This window comes from Manacus candei, unplaced genomic scaffold (genome assembly GCF_025592945.1).
Source record: "Manacus candei isolate 608988 ecotype Guabito, Panama unplaced genomic scaffold, ASM2559294v1 h1tg000035l, whole genome shotgun sequence".
In the NCBI taxonomy this organism is placed as follows: Eukaryota; Metazoa; Chordata; class Aves; order Passeriformes; family Pipridae; genus Manacus; species Manacus candei.
Genome location: NW_026138083.1, coordinates 3,920,299 through 3,937,947, shown reverse-complemented (window position 1 = coordinate 3,937,947; position 17,649 = coordinate 3,920,299). Strand labels below are relative to the sequence as shown.

Below are 17,649 nucleotides of genomic sequence, written 5' to 3'. Positions count from 1 at the left end.
AAGTCTGGCTTTAGATTAATGCCTCACTCTTCTCTGGTATTTTTCATCTCAAAGTGTCTCACGAAGCAAATCAATGTTATTATTCCTCCTTTTCTTGTCCAAGGCCATCTAGCATGGATACAAGATGAATGTTAGTGCTCTGAAATGCTGCTCACACACAAGCCATGCACTCCCCCTAAAAAAGCATTACAGGTATGTTATCTCCAGAAACATGTAATTTGGTGTTCACAGTATGAATCTAATACTAAGTTTGTAAAAGAAATTAAAATAAAATAAGAGAAATTATAAATGTAAATTAAATAAGGAGCAACATATATGGAGTGGCTTTTAAGGCATCTGCCTTGAGATCTGCAGTGCAGAAATAACATTGCTCTGACATCACAAGTATGTACTTCTGTGCATTGAGAAAATCCTGCTGTTTATTTGGAACTTTTGAAGTCTAGTATCAATATAGCTTCTTAGTCCCCAGGGTGTCCTCAAGGTTTGAGATGTGTATTTTTAACTTCCATCCTTACTGACATTCCATTCAGGCTGTTTGGCTGTTCTCCCCATCGGGGCTCCATCAGCCATCGCTCTGATTTCGGCACCACTGCGCTTATTTGCTTTACCATTTCCTAAACCCGTGTGAAGAGGTGTGGCCTGCTCTGGCAATCAGCTCACCCACACAAAAACTGTGTTAACTCACAAGCCAAAGCTCTTTGAGGGTATTTTTCTACCTTTTAGCATGAATGCAGAATATTTTAGAAAGCTTGTTGTAAAACAGGGTGATCCAGGAAGAGGACAGAAAGTGCTTCATTCCTGATTTACACCGTTGGATTTTAAGGGTGCCATTAGGGAAATACAGATCGTGTCTGTCAAAGAAAATGTCACCACTAGGTTTTAATAAGGCAAAGAAGATTCAGGGCTTTCAGAGCCTGGCATTTGATGCCACCATCAGAATCAGAAATGCAGCCAGGAAGCAGCAGTCCTCAAGGTGGCACTGCTCAAGTCCTCTCTATTTCTCACCTGGATGGAAGGAAGGTTATGACCACATGAAATTTGAATTTATTCTCACTGGTATCAGTCTTGATGACAAATAACTATTTTCCCAGCAAAATTCTTCTCTCTGTATGACATCACTCACAATATATCCATCCTGATACTGTATGGAAAAGTACCAGACACAAGTAGGGCCTGGTCTTGGCGGGGGTGACTAAGGACAGACACAGTTTGGATTTCAGCACTGCCCAAGTCATTGCATGTTGTCCTCACAGAGAAAATGGAAAGAAGAAAAGCAAGCTGGACACTCCAACCTAGTTGGCAGGAGCACAGGAATTTATTTTTTTTTTAGCTACCATAAAGACCTACTGAAACAAGAGCTTCCCAAATCTCTGCAGGTATGTCTGTGACTTTTCCATCATCAGTAGCCTGCTGCTTAGGGAAGCAGAGCATTAGGCTTTCTTTAAAGGAGTTTTAAAAGCCCCTCTGTTCACTTTCAACTATTCATCACAGTCATTCCAAGTTCTCTTTTGCACCCCCCCCCTTCTTCTTACTCACATCTGGTGCTGCCACCATAAATAATGAAGGAATGATGGAGATACTGGATGCTCTGTTCCAGTGTCCTCACAGGCAACCGTTCAATTAAGTTGTTACATTTTCACCAAACGAACATATAAGAGAAGGGGTGGAGGGACAGTGTTTCCCAATCTAGAATGCAGCTTTTAAATAGCACTTTATTAGCAGGGTCAGCAAGCACATAGGCTGAAAACTAAATAGCATATTTTAAAAAGAGGATTTTCTCCCCCAGTGAGTACATTTGCATTGAAAACTCCAGACAGAATAGACAAGAATTAGCAAAAGCATTTCAGGAAGGGGTGATCTCTGTCAATAGTTGGGTCTCCTGGCAAGATCTGGCATTTGCATCTCCTACATAGCAGAGGCTGGAGTGGGAGAAGGCTGGTTTTAATTGTCTTTGCTGCAGATGTATGATATGACAGAATGTTGTCCCAACACAGGGACAGGAGGTTACACAGACCACATCAACAGTGCTTGGTGAGCATTTCTGTAGCCATGTGCCATTCCCTCTCTGTGTAAGCAGATCCTATTCCGTGACTGATCTATCTGATTATGGAAATGGAGGGAAAACTGCAATTTTTCCAAATGACAACTGAAATGACACTGACAGCACTAGGCCAGTTTACCTTCCATGTCCACCTTCACCAGAAGCTCTTTACTGCTGGTGTATGAGCTTCTCTGGGGAAGCCTCTGTAAGTGGGGACTTGAAGAAATGGGATTTGGCCAGTGGTCATTAAAGAGTTCTTTAAATGCAGGGTTATGGAAGATGGCACTTCCAGTGGTGCAGGCAAACTGCTCAAGTATGAGCATTTCAAACTCTAGAACAAAGCTGTGAAAACTATGTTAAGTCTCCTTTCAAAACTCTCCTTCCCATACACTTATGGTGAAAAAAATCTCATGAGAATAAATACCTTATGGCCTATCTTCTCTGTAAAGGCTATTTTTGTTTATCACTGTAATATACTCATTCTGGGTGTTTTCTGAAGATGTTTTTGAGTTCCAGTGTCTTGAGGACACTGGAACCACTGTAGTATTTATGTACCTGTGAGAACTGACCACAGAAAAAATGCTCCAGTTGTATGATCCACAACCTCACACGAACCAAGTCTTGCACACAGCTTAAAAGAAATTAATCTCAAGGGCTGGTCATCACCTCTAGAGTTCCCAGGGAAATCAGGAGAAATCTTTTTAACTGCATCAGTGGATATTAGGCCCTTACCTTTCTTGACTGCCCATCCTAATTTCTCAGCCTTGTTTTACTGAATGCTCATAAAAAATTACTTGCATGCACAAACAGCAAGTTGCCTGTGCACTCAGACAGCAAATGGAATACATGGAACTCCAGAAAAAGGCAAAAGCTGTAGCAATGTAAGATAGTAAAGCATCTGGAGTGGCTCCTGGCAGGGAGGCACTCAGAGGTTAAACTGGACTGCAGTGAAAGAAATCACTGCTGAAGAGTTCATTTATTTACGTTCCCATTAGAGGAGCCTACAAAGTCATACATCAACAGAAACAAACCATTTCAGTGCGTCCCCTGACTGAACATCCATCAGTGGATGTGATCTATGCCAGCCAGTCTTAGGAGTGACAAGATATTATTATTGCAGTGCCAGAGGAGGAGGGGGCAGGGGAAGGAACAAAAAGGAGAGCTGATCCTTGCCTTAACAATGAGCCCCTATTCCCATGCACTGCACCTGAGCTCCAAGGCTTCAATCCCAACAATCTTTTTCCACTGGCCACAACAGCTAAGCTGTGGTTGCCTCACGCCTGGGGGGGCACCAGTTCTCCGTGGGGTGCTTCCCTGTTTCCTTCAGAGGAGCTGCTCCTCTCGTGGCATCTCTGGCTACTGTATCACCTCTGCTAAATAAATGATATCATCTCGCTTCTCAGCACACAAGGCTTTACTCCTTCCCACTGTTTGCACTCACTGTTTATTTTTTTAAGCACCTAACCCTCTATTAATCCTCCAGACAGCACAAAGGATCCATTTGCCAGAGACAGCGATTAGAGCCGTAAGCACTCAGGATTCCTGGGAAACACCTGTTCCCTGTTCAAACACCCACAGGAAAAAAACACAGCAAGGACAAACTGCTGGTGGAAATGGAGAGAAATGGGAGAAAACTCCTGGTGTGATGAGAGCTACCAACCTTTGGACAGTGATCCTCTCGCCTTCTTCAATCCATAGTGCAGATAACACACACAATACCAAACTCACCTGCCTGTGACACTTGGTGGGCTCGTTGTGTTCCTCCTCTTCAGCTCTCAACAGAGTGCAGAAATGTGCAAACTACTTAAATGAAATGTTTTTGCAGGTATTTTCTTTATTATTTTTTCCTTTGCCCCAAATTTATATTAAAAAAGGCTGACAGCATCTTAAAACCAGAAATATTTTAACCAGCTCCATTTCTGAAACATCAGCACCAAAACTGTCCCAGGTTTTGCATTTTTTTTCTTCAAACACCACCAAACATCTGTCTCAATTTTTTAAAACTAGCGTTTTAAGAGAGCGTGAACATGGATTTGAGCTTTTGTAATTCTTTTGGTCAGTGATAGAAATGCAAAAGCAGCCTTTGTGTAAGCAAACACATAAAGAAAGGGTCAGTAACTAGATGGCTGTTGCATTTAGCTCCTTTGAAGACAAAGGTAAGTGACAATAAACAAACAGAAATACCAAGTGGCATAGCACGGCTCTGAGGCATTCTCTGTTTTCATGAAATGAGCGAAAATTATGTAGCAAACAGATTGTACAAGCACCACAGGCAGTAACTAAAGCTGGAAGAAGGCCAGGCTCCATTAATAGCTGCCATTTGATCTCGTGTGAGATCCCTGAACACCCAATGCCTGATGAAGTCAGTGGAAAGGCTCCTATGGATTCCAAGAGGTGCTGTATTGAACCCAGCACAGCTGGCAAATGGTGCAAGGAACAGAGCTGATGCTACAGCAATTCAGTTCCTCACCACACTGGAAAGCAGGCTGTGGTAACACACCCCATAACCATAACTCAGGACTGATCAGCTTTTCCCCTTTCCAGGGAAATCTGTTCTCTGGAGTACTTCTAAGCCTCTGAAATTAATGGGATTATTCAAAGAGTAATGCACCACAGAACCTGAATATTTATGGTAAGTCTACCACAGCGATTTCCAATGCACTGTGATCCAGAAATTCTGAATAAAACATCAAGAACGAAAAGGCAGATCTTCAACTGATATAAATCAGCTGCTTCCCTTTCAAAGCTATGGAGCTGCAACAATTTGCAACTAACAAAACCACAGCTTACCATTTGCAAAATTAAAATAATTTTTGCAGTATTTACAGCCAAGAGCAGACCCTTGCTTTTATTTTCTTACTGTAAAATAATAGTGCCTTTATTGTAAAATAATAGGTCATTTCTGTGCCACAAATTTTTACTTATCACAAGTTACTAAGTTTTTACTCATCACAAAACTTAGGCATTGTAAGAAACTATTTGGACTTCAGTTGATTCCTTTTAAGTTTCACTGCTTATACATTAGTTACTTCTTTAAGAAGGCCCCAAAGGAATTGAAGCATGCATTAGGTAAGAAAAACACAGGAATAATATAAAACACACCTTTTCTTCTCTTTTCTAAACTCCTTTTGGAACAGATGCTTTTAACACCACATAGAAACAAATGCATATATGTGTGCTTGTGTGTAATGTATACATAGATCCACAGCTTTATTTGCCTACATGTATGGTTATAGTAACAATCATCCTTTCATGGGGCTCATCAGTCACAGGTTTTACTCACCTGATGGGCAATTTGCCATTGGGGCCGTCCTGTCTGTCAGCACACCTTATCTGCTATCGTGCCTGTCTTCAGATCCATACTCACAGGTAAGGAAAGCTTGGGTAGCTGTCTCCTCCTAAACACAATAAAATTAAAGCTGTAATTAGCAGCCTGCCCTGGACACCAGGTTACATTCCACACCACATGGAGAGCTCAGGCAGGAGTGGAAGGTCTATTGGGACAATATAGGAGCCCAAAGGAGAAAGCTAGCCCTGATGTAGGCAAACTTGGAACCAGACTGCAAACAAGTGAGAACTGAACTCATCCTTCCTTCAGGTATTATAGACAGGAGCTTGTGCTTCAATGGCTCTGATATTCCTACAAGACACTCTGGGTGGAAGAAAGTGAGTTTCAAGAAAATGAATTCACAAGCAGGTATTTTCCTATTAAGGCCTGTTAAGGTAAAAATGGTGAATAAAAATAGAACAAACAAAGTATTATTACCTTTTTGAAAAAGGAGATTTCAATAACTTCAAAAAAAAATTGCAGGAATTCATTAAAAGTATACCAAATACTGTTAGCTCTGTGCATACGCTGCACACAGGTGAGCCCTGTGGTGGGGCTGCTGGAGCCGGCTGGAACCTTCTGGAACCAGCCATGCCCGGCAGGGGCAGCCCCAGCCTCCCCTCACAGCTCCTGGCAGCCCCCTCCTCTCCTCACAGCCCCGGGCAGCCCCCTTCTCACCTCACAGCCCTCAGGGAACCTCCTCTTCTCCTCACAGCCCTCAGGGTGCCCCCTCCTCTCCTCACGGCAGTCAGGGAGCCTCCTCTTCTCCTCACGGCTCTCAGGGAGCCCCCTCTTCTCGTCACAGCCTTCAGGGAGCCCCCTCCTCACCCCACAGCCCTCAAGTAGCCTCCTCTTCTCTTCACAGACAACAGGGAGTCCCCTCCTCTCCTCACGGCACTTAGGGAGCCCCCTCTTCTCCTCACAGCACTTATGGAGCCCCCTCTTCTCCTCACAGCCCTCAGGGAGCCCCCTCCTCACCTCACAGCCCTCAGGGAGCCCCCTCCTCACCTCACAGCCCTCAGGGAGCCTGCTCTTCTCCTCACAGCTTCAGGGATCCCACTCTTCTCCTCGCAGCCCCGGGCAGGTCACTGCTCTCCTCACAGCTTCAGAGATCCCACTCTTCTCCTCGCAGCCCCGGGCAGCCCCTCTTCTCACAGCTTCAGGAGCCCCCTCCTCACCTCACAGCCCTCAGGGAGCCCGCTCTTCTCCTCACAACTTCAGGGATCCCACTCTTCTCCTCGCAGCCCCGGGCAGGTCACTCCTCTCCTCACAGCTTCAGGGAGCCCCCTCTTCTCCTCACAGCCCTGGGCAGCCCTCTCCTCTTCTCACAGCCCTCAGTCAACCTCTCTTCTCCTCACAGCCCCAGACAGCTCATTTCTTTCCTCATAGCTTCAGGGATCCCCCTCCTCTCCTCACGGCACTCAGGGAGCCCCCTTCTCTCCTCACAGCCCAGCGCAACCCTCACCCCTCCTCACAGAGAGACCTATGCCAGGCACCCACAGCCAAGCAGGGAACAGCAGTGCTGCAGTTCCAAAATAACGAGAAATCAGCCACAAATGGGTCCTAAAGGTTTGCACAGGAGCCGAGCTGACAGCGGTGGCTAAACCCATCCCATTCTGCATTAGCAGTGACAACGTGCAGCTTGCTGCCCACCCTTTCCTCGCAGACCTCTGCTGGGTGCTCTGAGGTGACTCCTGACACCCAGCAGCCCAGGACACATGACAATCTTACACTTCTAGAAGAAATTTGGGTTCAGTGATGCCACTTCCCAGCCAACAGGGATCATCCATCTTAATTAACCAAACTCAAGCAAGCAGCTATGTCAAATGAATTAGCAACATGCACGTAATCCCATCACATGTATTCTTGGAGTATCTGCGCTCCTCCTGACAGATCTGTCATTAACGCAAACGTACTTTAGCCCTGCTTATAATTGAAACCTCGTTCCTGGCCAGCCACTTGACTGGGAGAGCCAGGAGAACTACTTTTTCCATGTTCACAAACATCTCTGCCAGTCCTCCGTGTCACCACCTGATTAGATCTCTGGCACCGTGGGCTCTGCTTTGGCATGGAGGGGAGCATCGCCTCACCGAGCCTGCCTAAAACGTGGACCTGAGGTTGAAGGCAGAAGAACAGCACATGTTCCACACACTAAACTCACTTTTCTGCAGATCAACTGGTTTTCCCTTAGTAAAAAGGAATAATTAACTAATGAGATCAATCAAGAACACAGGGTACCTAAGCTACTGTTCCTTCCAAACCTCACCTACGTATCTGAACAGTAAAAGTGAAATAAAAAAACAGACACCAGTCTCTGGTTCCACCAAACCCTCCCTGAGCTGACAGAGCTGCTGAGCCACACAGAGAACGTGTGAACACAAGTTCACACCTTGGCCAAACCAGGGCAGACACTTGGGAGGCAAAAAGTCCATCCCAGTGTCCTTTTCAGTGCTTTTCTCTGAAACGGTGCCCATATATTAATGTAAGTAAAATAATGTACTCTTCCCCATGCTCAGCCCCAGAAACTGCTGAAACATTTCTGCCAGTCGTTTCCGAGGGAATCCAGCCTGCAGCCGCCCTCAGCGTGGATGATTTCAGCACGCATAATAAAGGTTTAACAACATTAGAGGCTGCCACAATGGAAATTGTTGGGCTTTGCTGGTTTCACTTATAATAATGAAACTTGGTTGAAAGCTAGCAGCAGTTTGATGTAGTAGTTTTACATAATAAAGACCTTTTTTTTATGAAACTAAATTGTTTTGCAGCTGAATGTTTTAACTTCCCAAGTTAATCTTGACTCAAATGTTTTATTCTCACCGTATCACTGTATTCATTGTTTCAACTTATACATACATTACATGAAAATAAATGTTAATATATACCATGTGTGCATACTGCTATACCCTAGTGAGTATTACACTGCTATACTCTACCATATGATAATAGCAAATCACCGCTATCAAACGTCATGTTTTCAAATTTCAGAATCAAAATGTTTTGACGCTTCCAAAGTAAAACTTCTCAGAATATTCCCTTCACAGCAAGTGCCCAACTCACTCCGACCTCAGTGAGTGCCTGATCTCCTGATGGGGTGTGCAAACCAATTTTGAAACTTAGAATTTTATTTCAATAAAGTTCTAGTTTCCAACTAATTCTACCAACAACATCTAAACAATCACTCTGAGACTCCAAAGTGCTTGAGCAAACAGGTCAGCATCTGTGAAAATGGGGCATCTGTTCATCGAGAAAAAAATGGGTTTTCTTCCTCTAACATTCAAAATTGTGAGGTTTTTATTTTTCTTGAATACTGAACAACTTTGGCCACGAAAAAAAAATTTATTTAGCAATGCTACCATTGGGTAGTTTGTACCTGTGTTTTTGTTATTGATGAGGATGTTTTGCAGAGCTTAAGTTATTGAAGCTTCGCAACCTGTGTAAATTGTTCATGTATAAAAGCAGAGTAATCATAACAGTAAAGCTGAAAAGACTTTCATGTGTTACTGTTAAACATTAGCAGATCTCTCCCATACATCCATGGCCTTCCCCAAGGTTCTCGTCACTGACTCTATCCCAATCTCCATCATCTAAGAAATAAGATTCATAAAACACAACCCATGACCACAAAACAGACCCAAAGCTTGTTATGAGATGTGCAGAGTTCAGCTGAAAATCAAACATCCTCAGAGGAATAGCCAGAAACGTGGTTTGGGGAAGCACGTATGGGAGTCATATTGGCATGGAAGGAGACTGAGGCCATCACTGGAGTTTACTGAGAGCACCTTGGGACAGAAACTGCCCTGCCTTTATCTTCTCCTCCATTTCCAACAAGTTCCTAGTTCTTTTCTACATTGAGTACTTTAATATTTTACAGACATCTCCCTTATGTAAATATAGGCTGGACATTCTGTGCCGTTTATTTATAGTAGGTTATTCCATATGCAGATCCATGCAGTGTCTGCTGGTAACATCCACTGCTTCTGCCAACAACCCATGAACCAAACAACTATCTGCGTATTCTCCTTCGGGCTACTCACAAGGTCCTCCAGTGCTCATTCTTCTACTATTGCCACACAGCCTTGAGACTTTTAAAAAAAATAATAATAATCTGAGAGAAAATAAAAGCCATATGGGATAATTCTGCTGCTGGCATGGATCATCCAAACTCCACTGCAGTCAGTGGGCCTGATTTTGACATCCTGTAAATGGTCACAGCGCCAATAAAACCAAAGCTCCTCTCCATGTTCCAACCCACCAACACTCTACTTCCCTGCTCAAACTCCCTTTTTAATCTCATATCAATAACTTGAGTTTATGCAGTCCAACAAACAGAGGGAGAGATCTACAGCTTTCTTTGTCACTTGTGTCAGAAGGCTCCTGCCTTCCAGGTAAACAGCCCAGTCCTCAAATCTCCTTCTCATCACTTCCTACATGATTGCTACACATCTCCTTGTTTGTCTTTAAGACTTTGCATGGACAGACCTGTTGTCCACTTCTGTTGTAAAACAGTTTGTATCAGAGACTCCCTGTGCATTGGGGTGGTAGACAGTGTCTTAACTTGTCACAAGCTGCAGCTTCAAAAAGCTTAATAAACTCAACTGAACAACAGCCTAAAAAAGGAAATAAAAGACTTAACAGGCTGGTATTTCTACCCCCTTCTGCTTTCTAGGAAAGACAAAGTAAAACCCAAGCAAGCAGTGTCCAAACTGGAGTGCACGCACAGCCCTCCCCATTAACTCGGTGTTTGTCTGTGTTACCTACGAACCAACGTGGTTCCAATTTAGTTTCTTATTAATCTCATGCATTTCTTTCAACTGCTATTTTAAAAATAGAAACTTCATGCTGAACATTTTAATGGCATTAAGTTTCAAAGGCAACAAGCTGCTGTACTGATTTTTTTTTTCCCCAAAAAACTTTATTGCCAGATGTAAGTATGTGTGATTATTGATATTTGTTTTCCCACAGGTTTCCTTTTTCCTTATTAAACAACATATCTGTATTTAAGCAGCTCCATGGAAGTTTGGTGAGGTCCATGAGAAATCTCTAGTCACCAGCACGCAAATCCATCTCATCTAACTTCAGGCACTTTACTAAAATGCTTAAATTAGGAGTTCACCTACCCTAAATTCCCCTTACACTCAGTAGAAACAGCTACAAGACTGTAGGTACTTGCATCCCATCTAAATTTCTGAATGACTTTCTACAAGTAACTTATTTTTTCTTCTCTGATTACCGAGAGCTCCAGGCCCACAGAGCAATTAGGTCTCCAATTTAAACAGTTAACTAAGAATCTAATGCAAACTGGGATGAATCCAGACTCAGGGTCCTCAGTAAACAAGCAGAAAATCTGTCACAAGCACATTTTTGGTTTAGCCCATGTCTATAATTTGAAATAAAGCTAATGACTGTTCTGCAGTTGCAGTGGACAACCTCATCTCAATGACTGTTTCAATGGTCCTTGGGTAAGATCAAAAGCCAAACATAGTCAACAGAAAAACAGCTAAAATTTTGGTAGGTTTTGGTGCACATCAGGTTTGTGTTCAGCTCTGCTCAGCCTTCTCCCTCCCTCCCTCCCAGAGACAACCTCAGGGAACCACAGCCACAGAAGGCACTGATTTCATAAAGAACAGGATGGACTTCTTCATGAGCAGAGACATATCTGCTCTAGAAAAATGGGTACTAGTTCATGTGGGGAAATATGGGAATGTAAAAACAGCCGTGAATTCCCACCCAAGAGTTTTACAGTCTGGGGAGATGGCAGAGGATAGTCCTGACCCTGGGGAACCAAGGGAAACCTTCCCATACAGCTGTTGGTTAACTGGGCGATCACCGATCACGCCGATTATAACAATTTATTGGCAGTTCAAGAGATTCCTTCCCACCCACATCTGACAGTTCCCATCTCTTCAAAGAGGCTGCAGCCACACAAGCAGTGGATTCAGCATCCAGAGCAGCTTCTTCCACCACCAGGAGCTCTGCTCCGAGGTTCTGGCCCTTCCCCCATCACCTCCAATAACTCATTCCCACCGCCCTGCCAGTTCCTTCCCTTGTGCTAAATGCCAAATCAGCTGTTTATGTAGCTGTGCTCTGAGGGAGCACAAATTTCCAGTGGGGAGATGGGAGCAATAACCTTGGTTTCTATCAGTGTTTTCAAGCAGTTGCCAGGGGTCCTTATGAGGTAAAATAAACAGCCCTAATCTCCAACTGCCCAGCTTCCCTAACACACAGCTGGGACAGGTAAAGGGACCATTAAGAGACAGAACTGTTCTTTCCAGTGTATAGGAAAAATGCACCTGATGGGACTGATCCAAAGCCCGCTGGAAATCTGTAAGTGGACTCCCATTGACTTCAGGGAGCTTTGGATCTGCTCTACAAAGCCAGGCAGCTGCAGAAGCTGCTGGAGTCAAAGGAAAATATGCTCCAAAGGAATGGTGGCCCCGTGGTTGAGGCACTGGCGTGGTTTCAAGGGACTTGGATTCAGTCTTCACCTCCACCATTCCTGACCCTGTGCAAATCACTTAATTTCTCCACACATCGGCTTCCCCTTTGTAAGTCCAGGTATGTAACCTAGGGATGTAATCCGGGGATGTCTGAAACAGGAGACAAATGCATGGAGACAGCAGCACCACCTCAGCATCTCAGTTACTCTTCCTCTACCCCTCTGTGGGTCCAATAAGGTTTGTTACCCCCCAAACACGGTACAAAAGTTAATGTCAAACCACATGCTGAGCTCCAAGTTCCCATCTCCACACCCACAGCAATGCCAAGAGGCTTCTTGTACAGATAGTTTAGGCAGGTTTACAGGAGCTGGGACAGCAGCATGGACAGAGCTGCATGACCCTGATCCAGCCAAGCAGAGGAGCATTTCTGTGACTCTGGAGTGTGTGACCAGACCCATAAAAGTGAAGGTAGCACAGACAGAATGGCTCTCCTGGACTGGAGGTTTGGGAGAGGTGTTTTCATGGAGTTTCAATTATTTACACACTTGCTTAGAATAACCTCCCACCAACAGCTGGGGCTTCTGGCAGCCAAATGCAAACCATCTATTGTAATATTATTCTTCTGTTGTAGGAAACAAACTCTTCCAAGCAGAAGAAATTCTTTAAAAAATAATCTGAGCAAAGGCACAAATTAAGCCCCAGAAATTAAATACTGAAATAATTTTTACAGCATAGAAAGATCAAACTGCAAACAAGCTGCAAAAGCCATTACTAATTTAACATTCCATTATTTCTTTTCTTTTTTTTTGTTTCCAAAGTGTGATTCTTTTCTTCAAGCCAAGCATACTTTGCTGGGACCAAACCTTCACATTAGATTTCCTGTGCTGTGGATTTGATGAGATAAAGCAGTTTCTTAGGACCAACAAATCACTTCATTAAAGAAGCCCGTTCATAAATATTCTCAACAGCAATTAATGTCCCAGTGTAGGGAACTCGTTTTGTGCCTCATTTCTCACTCAGGCAAGGCCTCCCCTCCAACACCAGGACTGCAGTAGAGGGTCCTTATTTTGAAGGACAGGAAGGAGCCATCCTGTAGCTCTCACCATTCCCTCCACATGAGCTGTTTTGATTCTTCCAGGCAGGAAAAAGCAGCCGAAGGTTGGACAGAGCTGCTCCCCCTCAAGTTCTCAAGCCTTGTGAAAAACAGACCATCCAGTGGTTTTCCAACTGTGTCTCCAGTTTGGGGATCCAGGACAACTCCCAGCATTTCTCCTCAGCAGAGTGAACAGAAGTGCTGGTGGCACACAGGAGCTGGGCTGCCCCAAGTGCATTTATCCACCTGTGCAGCACCAGGAGGTTATGATAAAGGTATCCTCACTCCTGGTAGGTGGAGAGGGGAGAAACTATTGAATAAAAAATTGGGATGGAAAAGGGATTTTTCACACCCCTCAACCTCGTGTGAGGCTTTGCCCTGGGAGTGCCCCAGTGCACTGAGTGATGGGGTTTTAGTCAGCCCCTGGTGTCTCTGAGGGCTGTACAAAACTCCAGAGCTGGGGTGGTCCCTGCTGAACAAAGATCTAAAGCAGAAACTCAAGATGCATTAGGGAAGGTCACTTTGGACTTTTCTCTGCAGATATTAAACAAATATATCCCATGAAGATGCAGCATAATTCTCTTGTGTTTTGACAGGAATACACAGGCACCATTTTGAGATTGTCACAATAAAAGACAATGTGTAATATTCTTTAAAAAAAATCCCAGCTTTAGTCCTGCTCTTGTTGAAATGAGCATTTTCATCTTGTTTGAGCAATATTATAATGCACTAAAACCACAGTGTGCTAGAACAGAGAATGAACAAAGCATTGGGATGCAGCAATTTACTTCAAGCCAGTGTCAACTTTCCAATTAAATCACTTCTGAATACTTTATGGGGCTCTAACCTTATAAACAAATCAACAAGAATCATAAAGGTGCAATTCTTCAAGGCATTTCCATCTTTGAAAAGTCCCTCAATTTTTGCAGGGAAAATCCTCTCCTTGCCATTCAGAAGAAAGAGAGAAATAAACGTGAGTATATGAAGTGATTATAAAAAGCCTACTGAACTGGAGTAACAATAATGCCTCAGTCTTGAAAACACAGAAAGCAAATGCAATTTTACATTAAAGATCTGAAAACAAACTCAAGGCTAATATTTTCAGGGGAAAAAAAAACTTTGATCTCTTTTTCTTTCCAGGGGGGAGCCAATATCAACACGAGTGATTTTGTACGATATTCAGGAGTCTTTATGTGGGTTAATAATGTTAAAGTTATTCCACTGCTTTTTCAAACTTTTCTGGAATCAGCTCCTTGGTGAAACAGGGCCCTATTGAAGACTCTTGAATTTGCATAGCATGTGCAAGACATTTAGATTTATATTCCATGTTAGGCTTGTGTGTTTAGAGTTTACTGGGGCATATGCAATTCATTGGCTGCATTGTTATCTTCACAATGAACAAGCACCCTGACTTCGTCTGCAAGAAATACAGCCTTAAATGTAGAAAATTAAATTTCCACGAGAAAACGTGTTCCATGAAAATTTCCATCAGTAAAGGCTCAGCTCAAATGAACTAAGGCTGAAATACTTTGATTTGAGCCTACCTGGGTACCATGTGACCTATGCCATAATATCATTAAAAAATTATTACTTTGAAAACGCTGCTGCAATGACAACTATTCCCATCACAGCTCTCTCTCTAAAAGCCTTTGGGTGTGCTCTGTGATGAATTTGCCCACACAAACTGACAGAATCCGCCTTCAAGACTTTACAAACTCCAGAGGTAAAGGAAACAATTATCTTGACAACACCGTTTTCTGGTTTCCACAGAAATATTGATGCTGAACGCAGAAAGTCACCTGAAGAAATATGTAATCAATGGGTTTGGTTTGATATTTGTGAGACACCGTAGTTCACATTTGTCTGGCACCACCGGAGTGTGGATTTCCAGTCTCCACAATAAGTAGGAATTGTGGGACAGGGCAGCACAACGCAAGGGGACAGAAGAGTTTGGCTGTGATGGCAGATGTTGAAAGGCAGAGGGAGCATCGCTGCTGTCACCGTGTGGGTCAGAGGGAGGCACGGCAGGAAGGAGATCCAGGAGAGCTGAGAAAAGCAGCACCTACAGTGAATAGAGTGAATTAATTTGGGCAAAAATGAGAAGAAAGTGAGCCAGTAGAAAAGCCCACCAAGGGGAGCCATGAGGACAAATAAATGCAACAAAAAAAGTTTGTGGAAGAGACTCTATGGTGCAGAGCCTGTGATAGCAGAAGGCTGCATCTGTCTTAGCAGGTCTCATCTACTTCTTCTGTTCCCAGCTTCCTTCCCAAATCCCTGATCCCATGCCATTACACTGAATGAAAGATTTGCCAACAGGATCAGCCCAGCTACTGCAGAACACACGTGCTTTCTGCAGGGCGAGAGAAAGGAATTCATGGATCATAAAGGACTGACTACTGTGCTTTCCATTTTCATTTCTTTCATTAAGAACTTAATATTTGTTTTCTTACTGTTTCATTAAACTATAAAACTTTCCTTCGGGCCATTGGCCTTTTCTTCTCAAAGAGGTGGCTAATTTGGCTGTGGAGCTGGTGGCCCACAGGAGAATCAAATGCATCTCTACAGAAGACATGGGAGATGTGCATTGCAGCACCCTTTGAAACTGCTCCTGTCTTTACTGAGGAGTTGTATCCACCAAATCAGGTTAGAAAACTGGATCAAAATGGACAAACATAAATATATATATTATGGTGGGATGCAGACCATCTGAATTTAAAGCAAATTTGGATCCAAGTGAAACTGTGCTTGCTCAGATGGAGCAGTCAGAGATTTTAATTCCATAATCATTTCAGATGTGCAGCTCCCAGTGGGAAATCAAGCAGCAAATTCGCCTTCAAACCCCCAGTCTCTTGTCAGTATAAATAACAGTATTAAAGACCATGGGGGGTTGCCTGCTCCTTTCTTTACTGCAAACCACTCCAGCTCCATTATTTGTGTGTCAGTCACCTGTGTCACACTGAGCAGTTCTTCTGCAAGCACAAGAGTTGGTGATTTTTTTCGAACTACACCAAATAAATCCACAGGGAGGATGTGGGAATAGAAAGGCCTGTTCTGACAGTGTTGAGGGGAGAAGGTGTAGCTCTGTGTCCAAAGGGGCTGCCATGTCTTTGTCTATTTTTTAATATAAAATAGCTCACTGACTTCAGCTCCTATATGCACCTCAGACAGAGATCAATAAAAAGTTTGGTTTCTTTTTTTTTTAATCTTAAGGAATAATGCTAATAATTACCATGAGTATTCCCCAGTACAACTCACTCCCTCCACATTTGTGGGGAGTGGTACCCCAACATTATCTGCAGATGATATCACTACACAGGTTAAACAATGAAAAATTAAATCCAACATTTAGACTAAAATAACCCAAAAGGCCTGTTTTGCCTTGGCTTAGAGACAGAGGTCACAGCAAAACATAATTACAGACACCTAATAAAGAATATACAAAACATCACCATCACTCCCACATCACAAAATCTGGTGACTATCCCAGCTCTGACCAACAGCTTGCTGTAAATCTGATGTCATATCACTGAACTAATGATGTAACGTGGACTAATCCCTTTGGTCTTTGAATAGAAGGTAGACACCAGTTCTAAAACATATTCTATTTTCCTCCAGATCATTAATGAAGAATTCATACCCATCCAGGCACCCTGATAATATGGGCCATTGCTATCAATCCAAAAGGAGATGCTGTCATGCAAAAATTACATTTGTCAACTAGACTTGTTATTTTTTTCCCTAAACTTCTGTAAATACAGCTTCAGTAACTATATTGCAAATAGGTCAAAGACTTTTTACATAAAGAGATGGATTGGGGATGTGGAGAGGAAAATAACTGTGAACAGCAAAGAAGGAAGAGAATTTATACAATGGGACTTGTAAGGCTGAGAGATACTGGAAGAAAATAACTAGAAAGACTACAAGAAATACATCTAAAATAAAATAACCAGTAATACAGAGAGTCAATGGATATGACCTGTTGGAGCAAGTCCAGAGGAGGCCACCAAGATAATTAGAGGAATAGAGCACCTGTCCCACGAGGAAAGGCTGAGAGAATGGAGATATTCAGTCTGGAAAAGAGAAGGTTTTGGGCTGAACTAATTGTGGCCTTCTGGTACCTGAAGAGAGCTGACAACAAATGTAGAGGAGGACTATTTACAAGAGCATGGAGTGACAGGAAAAGGGGGAATGGCTTCACACTGACAGAGAGTAGGTTTGGATTAGATATTAGGGAAACATTCTTTGTGAGGGTGGTGAGGCCCTGGCACAGGTTGCCCAGGGAAGCTGTGCATGCCCCATCCCTGGAAGTGTTCAAAGCCAGGTTGGGTGGAGCTCTGAGCAACCTGGGATAGTGGAAGGTGTCCCTGCCCATGGCAGGGGGTTGGAATGAGATGGTGTGAAAGGTCCCTTCCATCCCAAACCATTCTGTGATTCTGTGATAAGACACTGCAGCAAAATCCTACCCCTCTGGAATCAGTGAGAATTTTCCACTCCATTAATTTGGGTTGGGATTCCTCCTTTGGAAAGCAACAAATCCAAAGTAAACTTAATGCTAATGAGAAGTAAATAAGAAAGTGCTGCAGGGCAACCTGAACTGCTGATGAACTGGAAGGCATTACCATAAAGGGGGGGTTCACTGCTGTAGTGCCCAGAGCAGCACTGCTTGGAACCCTTAGAGCAGGAACGCATCAGACATCAGGGTTCTCAGTGGAGACAACCTGACCTGATTTCAGATGTGCACAACACGAGC

The 17,649-nt window shown here is 43.4% G+C and overlaps 1 protein-coding gene across 8 annotated transcripts in view; it reads right to left on the bottom strand.

The window, feature by feature from the left end:
- The window catches only part of BMP2 (bone morphogenetic protein 2), a 217,232-nt gene that overhangs the window by 93,649 nt on the left and 105,934 nt on the right, over positions 1 to 17,649 (bottom strand). For 7 of the 8 annotated variants that reach the window (XM_051793066.1, XM_051793067.1, XM_051793070.1 and 4 more), the window contains one exon: positions 5,325 to 5,439. The gene's annotated coding sequence lies outside the window, so the exon portion shown is untranslated. Of the gene's footprint in view, positions 1 to 5,324; positions 5,440 to 6,047; positions 6,138 to 6,347; positions 6,398 to 17,649 lie in introns of those variants that run through there. The other variant, XM_051793073.1, reaches the window with a different exon arrangement.